Raw genomic sequence first — 12,484 nt, 5'->3', positions numbered from 1 at the left:
AAAGAGATATGATCAGTAGTTGAAAAAGATGGCCTTGGTGATAAAAATGATGCTGGGATCTCATGATAGAATTTTTCAATATTAATGATTTATTTATTACAAATTCCTAATATCAAAAACCTAAATGGTGACTGTACACATGGACCTTACCAGATGGAATACACAGGAATTAAACTGACTACATTTGTGGAAAGAGAAGATAGAGAGATCAATACTATCAGCCAAAACAAGGCCAAGGGGAAGACTGTGGAACAAACCATCAGTTGCTCATATACAAGTTCAGGCTGAAGTTGAGCAAAATTAAAACAAGTCCATGAGATCCAAACTATGACCTTTAGTATACCCCACTAGAATTTAGAAGCCTTGTCAAGAACACATTTGATGCATTAAACACTAATGTTTGAAGGCTAAAAGATTTGTGGGATGCCATGCAGAACATTTTATATGAAGAATGCAAGATATAATTAAAAAGATAGTAAAGAAAAGATCAAATTGGATATCAGATGAGGTTCTCAAAATAAGTCTTAAATGTAGAAATCCAAAGCAGCTGGAAGAAATGATGAATTAAAAGAGATGATTAGAACATTTCAAAAGGCAGTTGGAGGAGACAAAGTTTACTATTAAAATGAAATGTGCAAAGACCTAGACTTGGTAAATCAAAAGGGCAGAATATGTTCAGCACTTCTCAAGTTGAAAGAATCCAAGGAAAAACTCAAGACTTTGGTGGCAATATTGAAGGATTCTACAGGCAAAATATAGAATAATGCAGGAAGCATCAAAAGAAGATGGAAAGAACACAAAGCTACTGTAACAAAAATAGTCAATGGTCAACCATTTCAAGAGGTAGCATATGATCAATAATTGATAGTATTGAAGAGAAATCCAAACTTCAATAAAGGCATTAGTGAAAAACAAGTCTCCAGGAACTGACAGAAAACAAATCGAAATGTTCCAACAACTAATGTAGTGCTGGTGGAAATTACTCATCTATGCCAAGAAATTTGTGAGAAAGTCATCTGCCCAACAGCTTGGAAGAGATCCATATTTGCATCCATTTCAAACAAAGGTGACCTAATGGAATGCAGGAATCATGAAATACTATCATTAATATTGTACACAACCAAAATTTTGATTAATAGTGTTCAAAAACTGTTGCAACATTACATTGACAGGAAATTGTCAGAAATTCAAGCTAGATTCAGAAGAGGACATGGAACTAAGAATATCATTGCTTACATCATATGTATCTTGGCTGAAAGCAGAGACTACCAGAGAGATGTTTGCTTGTGCTGTATTGACTATGCAAAGGCATTTGACTATGTGGATCATAAAAAACTATAGATAGCTTTGTGAAGAATGGGTATTACAAAGCACTTAATTGTGAACACAAGGAATCTATACATAGACCAAGAGGCAGTGGTTCCAACAAAACAAAGGATACTGAATGATTTAAAATCAGGAAAGGTATGCATCAGGGTTGTATCCTTTCACCATACTTAATCAACATGTAAGTGGAGTAAAAAATCTGAAAACTTGATTATATGAAGAAAAATGTGGAGTCATGATTGGAGGAAGAAGACTCACTAACAATTTCATTAACATGTTGATGACATACCTTGTTTGCTAGAAGAAAAGAGGATTTGAAATACTTACTAATAAGGATCAATGACTACAACATTCAGTATGAATTACTCCTCAATATAAAGAAAATGAAAATCCTTACAACTGAACCAATAAATAACATCACGATAAATGGTGAAAAGACTGACATTGTCATAAACTTCATTTTGCTTACATCATGAAAGGAGCATTTAAGAAATCAAAGGCTGTATTATATCAGGCAAATATAATAATAAAGATCTCTTTAATGATCAAGGATGTCACTTTAAGATCTAAAGAGCACCTGACCCAAGCCATGGTATTTTCATTTTTCCCACATGCATTTGAAATTTGGACAATGAGTAAGGAAGATCATAGAAGAATTACTAAATTTGAATCATGGTGCTTGCAAAGACTATTGAAAGTGTCATGGACTGCCAGAAGAATAAATACATCTCTCTTAAAAGATGGGAAGCCAGAAGGCTCCTTAGATGTGAGGACTGTGAAACTTCATTTCTTGTACTATGAACACATTGTCAGAAGGGATCTGTATTATACTTGGGAAAGTCATGGGTCAGTAAAAAAAAAAAAAAAAGACTAAAATCCCCAACGAGATGGACTGACACAGTGGCAGCAACAATGGACTCAAACATAAATACTATTGCGAAGATGGCCCAGAACTGGACAATATTTCCTTCTGTTGTACATAGGTTCACTATGAATAGATACTGATTTGGATGCTTCTAACGACAAAGTTTATGAATTGCATTATAGATTCATTTTATATTCACCATATTATGTATCTTATTGATCAAAAGTAGCTTCTTTAAAAGTTCATAGCACTAAGTACAATAGAATGAGTGTAAAACCAATGTTCTCCCATGTAAACTATCACTCAATTCACAATAAAAATGTACAACAACAACAGCAAAGTCCATAGCTAGAATAAAAGCTGGGATTCAAACTCAAGTCTGTCTAATAATGAGTCAGTCCTCTATCCACCCCACTCAGGTTTATACCTTTTAAATGTCAGGTACCAAACAGGCTTTATATTACAGAAAATTAAATTGCTATCACATTATTTACCATCAGTTGTTTTTGAGTTAATCCAACTCATAGAGACCCATTTCTGTCAAAGTAGACTCCACAGGATCTTCAATAGCTGATTTTTTTTTTTTTTTTTTTTTTTTTAAGTACGCCATTATGAATTTCTTCCAAGGAGCCTTTGGTTGGACTGGGATCTCTTAATTGTTCAATTAGCAGCCAAGCATGTTAACCCATTTACACCACTTGTGAACTTGGAACAGGAACTAACAAATATTTATTTCAGAGAGAGATTAATGATAGATTACATTGAAGAATGGATTTAAGTACTAGAAACCTAATTGGTTATTTCCCTGAACTCTCAATAAGAAAATTAAGTCATACTACCTTTTACTTTTTGACATGGCACTATTTTAGAAAGTAATTCTGGCCACATCACTGCCCTGGTACTGTGGGTTAATAACTGATTTGATTAAAAACTACTTTTTAAGAAGTCAAAGATGACTACTAAGACTCTGGCTTGAAAATATGATTGTAGGAAGCTTCCATTCCTAAGTATTAAAACTCCAAGTGAAAGAGGAGAATTTGGAGGTATACTAATGGATTCAACTTTTGCCTATTGAGTTTGAGAAATGACATATTGCATTGGGCAAATCTGCTGCACAAGACCTTTTAAAAATGTTGAAGAGCTAAGAAGTCAGCTTGAGGACTAAGGTGTGTCTGACCCAAGCCATGGTATTTTCAATAACCTCATATGCATGTGAAAGCTGGACAGTGAATAAGGAAGACCATAGCAGAATTGATGCTTTTGAGTTATGGTGTTGGAGGAGAATATTTAAAGTGCCAAAAAACCAACAGATCTGTGTTGGAAGAAGTGTGGCCAGAATGCTCCTTGGAGGCCAGGATAGTCAAACTTCATCTCTCATACTTTGGATATATTGTCAGGAAGGACCAGTCACTGGAGAAGGATATCATGTTTGGTAAGGTGGAGGATGAACAAAAAATAGGAAGACTCCCAGCAAGATGGATTGGCAAAGTAGCAGCATCAATGGACTCAAGCGTAGCAACAATTGTGAGGTTGGACCAGGATCAGGCAGTGTTTCCTTCTGTTGTGCATAGGGTCGCTATGAGTTGGTACCATCTCGATGGCACCTAACAACAACAACAGATATATTGATAGGCTTTTCCAACAGCGAGACAAGTTTCATTTTACGAAGCACAGTTAAAAGCACTGTTTTGGTAAAACAGATTTAGAATCTGTAAGTAAACAGCATTTTTTACTTGATTTAAAATTTTAACAATAAACAGCTTTAATTCATCTGCATAATTCATGTTGATGTGTGGTGAGGTTGTTGCTGTTTTCAGATGCTGACTAGTAGTTTCTGACTCACAGTGACCCTATGTACAACAGAATGAAATACTGCTCAATACCAATGAATTCTCACAACCGTTGCTATGTTTGAACCAATCCTTCTCCTTGAGCAACTTCCTCTTTTTCTACTTTTCTACTCTTGGTGTGGTGCAGTAGGATCAGCACTAGACTGAGAACTACAAGGTTGCCGGTTCAAACCTACAAGTTGCTCCTCGCCTATACAGGGTTGCGATGAGTCGGAACTACTCAATGGCACTTAACAACAGTAACAATCATATTTAGACACATTGTAAACATACAGAATGACATTAGAAATTGCTTATTTCTTCATGAATTTGTTATACACTTTCAGTTCTTATCATTCAAACACCACTTGTTACTGAGCTTTCTTTTTTATTTTTTGCCAAGGATTAAACTAAGATCTACAAATTGTTGTTGTTGTTATGTGCCATCAAGTTGATTCCAACTCACAGCGACCCTGTATAGTGTTTCTGAGAAGCAGCTAGTGAGTTTGAACCTCCGATCTTGCTATTCAAACTGATTTTGCAGTTTAGCGCATTTACCTGCAATGCCACACCAGGCCTCTGGATCTACAAATTGCAGACCGAATTATATTCCCCTTTTGGATATGAAAATATGTAGACTTTTATTCAATTATTAATAATAAAAAGGACCTGAGCATCAGGTATCAGATGTCATAATTACTATTAATGTTACTTCTCTCCTGAAATTCCTTTTCTATAACCCTGAGACATCACAAAATTTGGCTTTTATATCTATGTCTTGTTATTGTCAGGCATTGTGTAGGTGTTGAATCATAGAGACCTTACGTACAACAGAACTTAAAGCTGCCCACTCCTGTGCCATCCTCCTAATTGCTGTGTTTGAGCTGATTCTTGAATCTATTGTATCAATCCATCTACTGGAGGGTTTTCCTTTTTTTGCTGAAGCTCTACTTTTTATGCCTAACATTCATATGTTTATATTTTATGGAAGATAATTTATTTGGGGGAGGAGACTAAACATTATCTAATTTTCTCTTCATTCACTTCTTTTATATGTTAGATTTCGATTTGTTCTTATTTTTATTCATTTCATTTCTTACCTCTTTATGTACAGGCAATATAGAAACAAAACACTAATTGAATAGATTTTTTTCTTTATCATTAGTGGCAAAGGTAGTAAACTTATTTTGCCTTGAGTTTGTAGAACATGAATAATATACAATATAATTCATATTGTACTCATTATTTTGTACCTCTTTTTTCCACGTTTTAGAGTTTTTCTCACAATTTACTCTTCGTTTTCTGCTTTATTACACTTTTTATAGGTGTCTTTAAAAATACTAACCTCAGCAGAAATCTCCATCTCAATCTGGGTATATTCATTTATTATATGACTGTTCTCTTTCTTTCTAATTAGGAAATCTGTGAGGCTAAGGTTAAGATTTCATTTTATAATACTATCCGCATTTGAACAGACCTACCTCTGTTATGAACTTGCTTTGTTCAGATTTTTCTGAATCTCTAGGGAACACATTACAGTTTAAAGCATACATTTCTTTGACTTTATGGCTTCTAAAATTATATGATCATCGTCTCCCAAAACTCTAGGCACTTCCACTTTAACAACGGATGCTTCCTTGATATAATAAGATGTATAAGAGTAGCTTTTATACACACTTACAATAAATGTTCACAATAAGACCAAATACATCAGACATTTTGCTTTTAATGTAATGAACCATTAAACATAAGTTATTGTGGCTAAGTGCCTTCTAGTCAGTTTTGATTCCTAGTCACTAGTATAGGGTTTCCAAGGAGCTACTGGTGGGTTTGAACTGTCGAGCTTGTGGTTCACAGTTCAGTGTTGATCCTTCAGTGCCATATCTGTTTAATCATATATATTATTTATATTTACAATTTCATCCAACTTGCTTCTTTGTGAATTTAGAAGTATGCAATACACATTATCATTAGTTTCATTAGTATGTTTGAAATAAATAATAGAAGACAAACACTTCTAACCAGCTTATTCTACATTCTTTGATGCCTAACTTCTTATCGGTAATAGGCATTACTTGTTTTGAGGGCTAACGTGTACCTGACCTACTCCATGATATTTTCAGTTGGCCTCATCTGCATCTGAAACCTTGACAATGAGAAAGGAAGACAGAAGAATTGGCATGTGAATTATGGTGTTGGTGAATAGTATTGAATATACTATGGACTTGAGAAAAGAAACACATCTTTCTTGGAAAAGGTACAGTCAAATGTTCCTTAAAAGTACATCATCTCATGTACTTTGGGCATGTTACCAGGAAGGACCACTCCTTGAGAAGGACATCACTCTTGGTATAGTACAAGGTCCTTGAAAAGGAGGAAGATGCTCAGAAATATGGATTGACACACTGGCTACAACAATGTGCTCAAATAAAGGGGCCACTGTGAGGATGACACTGGACTAGGCAATGTGTTATTGTACATAGGGTTGACTGGATGCCACCCCAAAACAACAACATAGTTGCAGTTTTTACACTGATTCTTTGTGATCATACCTGACTAAGATAAATAGAATCATGGGAAATTTTAGTGAAACAAGTGAATTTAAAGCCTTGTTCTTGCAGTTCTATCATTTTCACAGAATTCTCATTTTAGAATCAGGAAACTGAGAATAATGAGAGTTAACAGTTATATTGCACTTACTATTTCATCTATTCTAATTGATTTCTAATTACAATTATTAGTTGTTTATGTTATCTTCTCCATACTCCTTGATATCAGTATCATTATAATGCCCATCTTACTGAGGGGTATTTTGAAGTACAAAAGATGAACTACTTATATATTTTTATGCAGTTAATAAATGGTAGAAGTGCTCCAATATTTGTGTTGATGATTACAATATGTTGTCATAACCAAGGTAACACCTATGCATTTTCTAAGTCCATGTAGTATAGACTAGAAAGCTTGTCCTCTAAGGACCTTTTGCATATAAGGCACAAGAAGTCTGAGTATAGATTCCAACAGCAGATTTGTTTGTTTGTTTGTTTGTTTGTTTTATGGAGGTGTTAGAATATCATTTGGTCCTGGAATAGGAATATGATGAAGAAGACAGTAATATGCCAGGGGGGATTCTGCTTTGATGTTTAAATCAGTCATGAGTTCATCAAGTCTTTTAAGGAGTTTCTGTGTGGTAAAAACTGTTAACACACTCAGCTATTTACCAAAGGTTTAGAGGTTCAAGAAAAGCCTTGAAAGAAAACCCTAGCAATCTGCTTCTGAAAAATCACTGAAAACCCTGCTGCTGTTGTTGTTGGTAAGTGCCATCAAGTCAATATCGACTCATCATCGTCACCCTGCACGTGGTTTTGAGGCTTTAAGTCCTTGCAGAAGCACAAAGACTAAACTTTTTCCCACAGAGCGGCTGCTGGGCTCAAACTGCTGAACTTGTGGTTCACAGTGCAGTATTTATCGCATGGAGCTACAACCTTGAAAGGGAAGGTACAATCAGCCATTGAAAACCCTACAGAACACACTTTTACTCTGACACACATGAGGTCGCCCAGAGTAGAAGTCAAATGGATAGTTTGACCTTCATCTTCAATCAGTTTGCAGAAAATTTTGGACTATTTTCTATATATTCTACATTAGCAGTAGCACCACTGAAAGCAGTATGTTACTAAGCATTATTTATTATTTGAACAATTTTATTATAATTGACTGTAATTCTGTGAGACATAGCAATTCTGAAACACTAGTGTTTCTCTTTAAAATAGAGAAATAACTACTGGATACCAGAAAGTACAGGCTGATTGGATGTTTATTTTAACTATAGACACACTGCAATAAAAAGCAATAAAGGAGCAAAGTAAAAAAAAAAAAAAATCATCAAGATCCATAAGGTACCTTCAGATAGGGTAAAATATTATATATTTAATCCTCTAATCTAATTAAAATATACATCAGTTTTCTCACTTTGACTAGCACCCATTAGTCTCTGTGTGGCTCTCCCACCTATCTATAGAATATACGGCAATTTATGTTCTGTCATTATGTCATAACATGTCTTTGTTCTGTTGTCAAGATTTCCAACTATATAGTCTTCACTTTGCCTTTGAAATATGAATGGAATTATGGAGCAAAAAGAGTTCTGATGTGGCACTATAGGATAAGCATTAAAACCACAGAGTTGTTTGAATTGCAAGGTTGGTGGTTCAAACTCGCCAGCTACACATTGCAAACCCTATACAGGGTTGCTATGAGTCAAAACCGACTCGAGGGAACAACAATGGATCAAGAAGAGGCTGAATGACTTCCTCCCAGCTATTTATATATATATTGTCAGTGTTGCTTTAAAATAGTCTTAACACAGAAAAAGTATGTGAGAATTTCTTAGGGTACTTTCAAATATCCTTAAAGAATCTTTTTTTCAAGGCTATTTTTTCTCTTCTTCCAACTCTCTATGAATTCATAGATTGGCATTCATTCACCTGCTTATTAAGTGTTCCAGACACTGCATCAGGCACTCAAGGCAGAATGGAAGAGCATCCCCGAGGAGTCCTGAATTGAAAATCTAGGTCATGACGACATATCAGAAATTAGTAGAGAACCTATGGTTTGGCATGTCTCCTTACTTTCCCATTTGTTCTGGACTTCTTTTGATTGTTATGCTGATATTGTTATAACTGGGTCAGAATTGAAAATTACAGTGCAACACAATGAAATGCAAAACTGTAAGTTTCCTTTATAAAAGAATAGCTGAAATTCCCATACTGCTGTGAACTTTTAAGTGTATAAATTTGAATAGTACAAATTGATTTTTCTGAGGCAATCATGGAAACTGACCTAGTACGTATCAAGGGGTTTTCTCAGAAAGCAAAGAACTGAAAAAAACTTCCTAGATGATACTGTAGCCTCAGGGAACATAGGCTGGTCCCCAAACTGTTTGAAGCTCCACATAAAGAACAGAGAGAATGGAACGAGCTTGTATTAATAACTTATTGTGAAAATAAATGACCACAAAAATAATGGTTCTTCAGTGAATTAAAAGAGAGCATGGGAGAAGGGAAGGTCTTAAATTATCAAAACATTCCACTTTTCTATACAATATACAATTCAAACTTATCATCCAATGCCTCATTTCATAATTACAACATCACAGTACTTTTGAAAGCAGGGCATATGATCATTATAGAGCAAGGCAGCTTTGCATTAATGTACAGTATTCCTGCTAACAATATCAGGGGCATGTCAAAGTGCCAAACTTCCTCTCCCATGTCCTGTTCAGTGAGGAAATTAGCGGAAAGAATAAAAGTCTTTATAGGAGGTCAGAGGACAAGGCAGAAGGAAATAAATGAGGGATCCAATTTTCATGGAACAATCTTAAAATCATTATTGAATTTTTGACTAGTGAAAGAAAATGCAGTGCATTCACTTAGTGAATTCAAATGTGATTCAACCTGATAATGTGAAAATGCACAGTTAAGACCTACTCACCCAAACTAATGACAATGTCATTTACATGTGTTTGCCAGTTTAATAGGGAATAAATGGTTGAAAATTTTATAAAAGATTCATTGGATTCTACTAAGATGTCTAATGACAGAAAGTATATCAAATAGAAAACCAGTAAAATATTTCATTTTGTAACAGTTTTCTCATAAGTCTATTTTCCCCAATATGTACTGCTTAGACTAACTGAAGCTAAGAAAAAGCAAACTTTTTTTTATAGAAAAAAAAAATGATTTGCTGATTTATAGTAAGCAATACAAGAAACAATCTAATAAGTTATCTCAAAATACTATTTTTCATAGATTTAAAAAAATAAATCAGTTGTAGCATACCCAGAGACAGTAATGTGGATAAAAAATAAAGTAGTTGCTATCCCTTTGTCATTTGTAGCTAAGAAAAGTACCGGTTACCTCATTTTAGTAAAATTTGCTTTTTTACTCATATTATGCTATTTTTTCATGTAATAAAAATAATAGATATTTGCAAAACCTACTCAAATTTTGTCACAAAAAGGAAAGTCAAAGGTAAAATACAAAATGTCCTCAATAATCCTAAAATTATAGCTTTTAATAATAATGATAGTGTTCACTTCAAACTAGTTATAAACAAAAATGTATGCAATGAATGATCTTAAAAAATAAACATATATGCAATTGAGGCTCCCATTAAAATTTTAAATTATTTTCAATCTTTTCAAAAGTCTAATTCAAATTTCCCATACTATAGGCCTTCAAATCATACTGAAATATCTATCAGAATAATTCTTTGAAGAACTTCAACTGCACTTGGATTAAGAGAGTTGACATCAATAAATCAAATACATGAATTGTGTTCTTGATTTAACTCCTGGAATATCCTGAGAGCTCAGGTTCATGCTAGCCATCATTGTTGTTGTTAAGTGCCATCAAGTCAGTTCAGACCCATAGCGACCCTGAACAGGGTTTTCAAGGTTATAAATCTTTACAGGAACAGAAAGTTTCCTTTTCTCCCACAGAGCGGCTGGTAGTTTTGCACTGCTGACCTTGTGGTTCCCAGCCTGATTCATAACCACTACACTACCAGAGCTCCTATATCCCTCCCATAAAAAGTACTGGCATCTTGCTACTCTGAAGGAAAGACTTAATACACTTTGCCCACAATTAAACACATGAATTTTGCCACTTCTCCCTTTCCAATTGACAAGTCAAAATCTTGAAAATAACCAAGCTATATTTTCTCTGTATTATTTAATAAAATTTCACACTGGTAAATTTAAATAAGGAGAACTATTTGCCAGATTAAACAATTTACCTCGCTTTATTCTTCACTTTCCATTTGAGAATTAACATACTTTAAAAACTTTAACATCATATTGCAATTTACAGGCAATATTTTCTTATGTACAGGTAACTTATTTATCATATTTGTATTATTAGTAGAATACATAGTGTTTAGCATGCACAAGTTATTGTTAAATACTTAGTAAACACATTAGTAAATTCTACAATATACTTATTTAACTATAATTATTGATACTCACTGAGTATACAGGAGTCCTGGTGTGGTGCTGTGGACTAATGCGTCAGATGGCAAAACTGTTTGAACCACAAGGTCGGTGGTTCAAGTTCACCAGCTGCTCCTTGGAAACCATATACAGGGTCACTATGGGTTGGAACCAACTTAACAACAGCAACAACTGAGTATACAAATATAACAACAATTGTGAGGATGGTGCCAGGTGGGACACTGTTTTTGTCCTGTTGTGATTTGGGTCCCTATGAGTTGGAGCCCTTTCAATAGTATCTAGCAACAACGCTATATATAAAGAACTGTTCAGCATGGCTTTTAGCATTTATTCACAGAAATGTACAGATTTCAGTATTCTATATGTGAAAGGAAAAAAACAACAACACATAAAAAAAGATTCTTAAGTCTAATGGACATGCTTTCCAAGTTTCAGGCTCTTCTATTTTGGCTAGTCATCATCTTTAGCACATAAACTCTATCTCATGGCCTAAGAAGCACCAAATATCAAATCTTTATTCCATCTATCAGAAGAAAAAAACAAACAAAAGGCAAAAGCACTTGAGGGCAAAAATGTTTGCACATACCATCATGATAAATATAGACTGTGTTGAATTGTCTCAAATAATCCAAGTGGTACTGCCCATAAATAATATTTTATTTATTATTTTTTTTAAATACAGATTTTTTTAAAGTACAGATTTTTTTTTTTAATGGTAAAGAGTTTTTGTAAATCTCTTTCAAACAAACTGTAGCACCATCTTCTCTTATTTTAGGTGTGGTGCTATAGGTTCAGCACTGGACTGAGAACCACAAGGTTGGCAGTTCAAATGCACTAGCTGTTCCTCAGAAACCCTGAACAGGGTCACTATGAGTCAGAACTAACTTGACAGCATTTAACAACAACAATATTGCAATTTGGAAAATTCAATGTATGTGTATACTACACAAAACACATTTTGGGTTTACATGTAAAACAGAATAAGGGTCTTGGTTCAAATAATCATAAGCATGTTTTCCATCTGAATGAGTCGTAATTGGGCATTAGACTATTATAGGAAGACAAGATAATTCTCTATTTTGTCAATATCTAGTATTTTTGCCCATTCAATTCCTAGTGAGGCCTTGTAGTATAAGCACTGAACTGCTAACCAGAATGTCAGCAGTTCAAACCCACCAACTGCTCTTCTGAAACACTATGATTTGGAACTGACTAGGTGACACTTACCCCAAACAACAACATACTCTTAGAGCATACTCCATATTGTAGTAACCCAAAATGCTGGAAAAGCTATGAAACTCCCCCAAGATGGCAGTACCATGTCCATGGCAAATATGTCAGTATTCAATTATCAGTGCTTTAAAAAATACATATAGAAAGTGACCCAAAAGTAAGTTCTTATGCTACTATCATACTTAAATTGTTGCCAATCATTTATAAACATAACTCTGG

Source organism: Chrysochloris asiatica, unplaced genomic scaffold (assembly GCF_000296735.1).
Source record: "Chrysochloris asiatica unplaced genomic scaffold, ChrAsi1.0 scaffold00218, whole genome shotgun sequence".
Taxonomy (NCBI): domain Eukaryota; kingdom Metazoa; phylum Chordata; class Mammalia; order Afrosoricida; family Chrysochloridae; genus Chrysochloris; species Chrysochloris asiatica.
Note: the sequence above shows the minus strand (reverse complement) of the source record.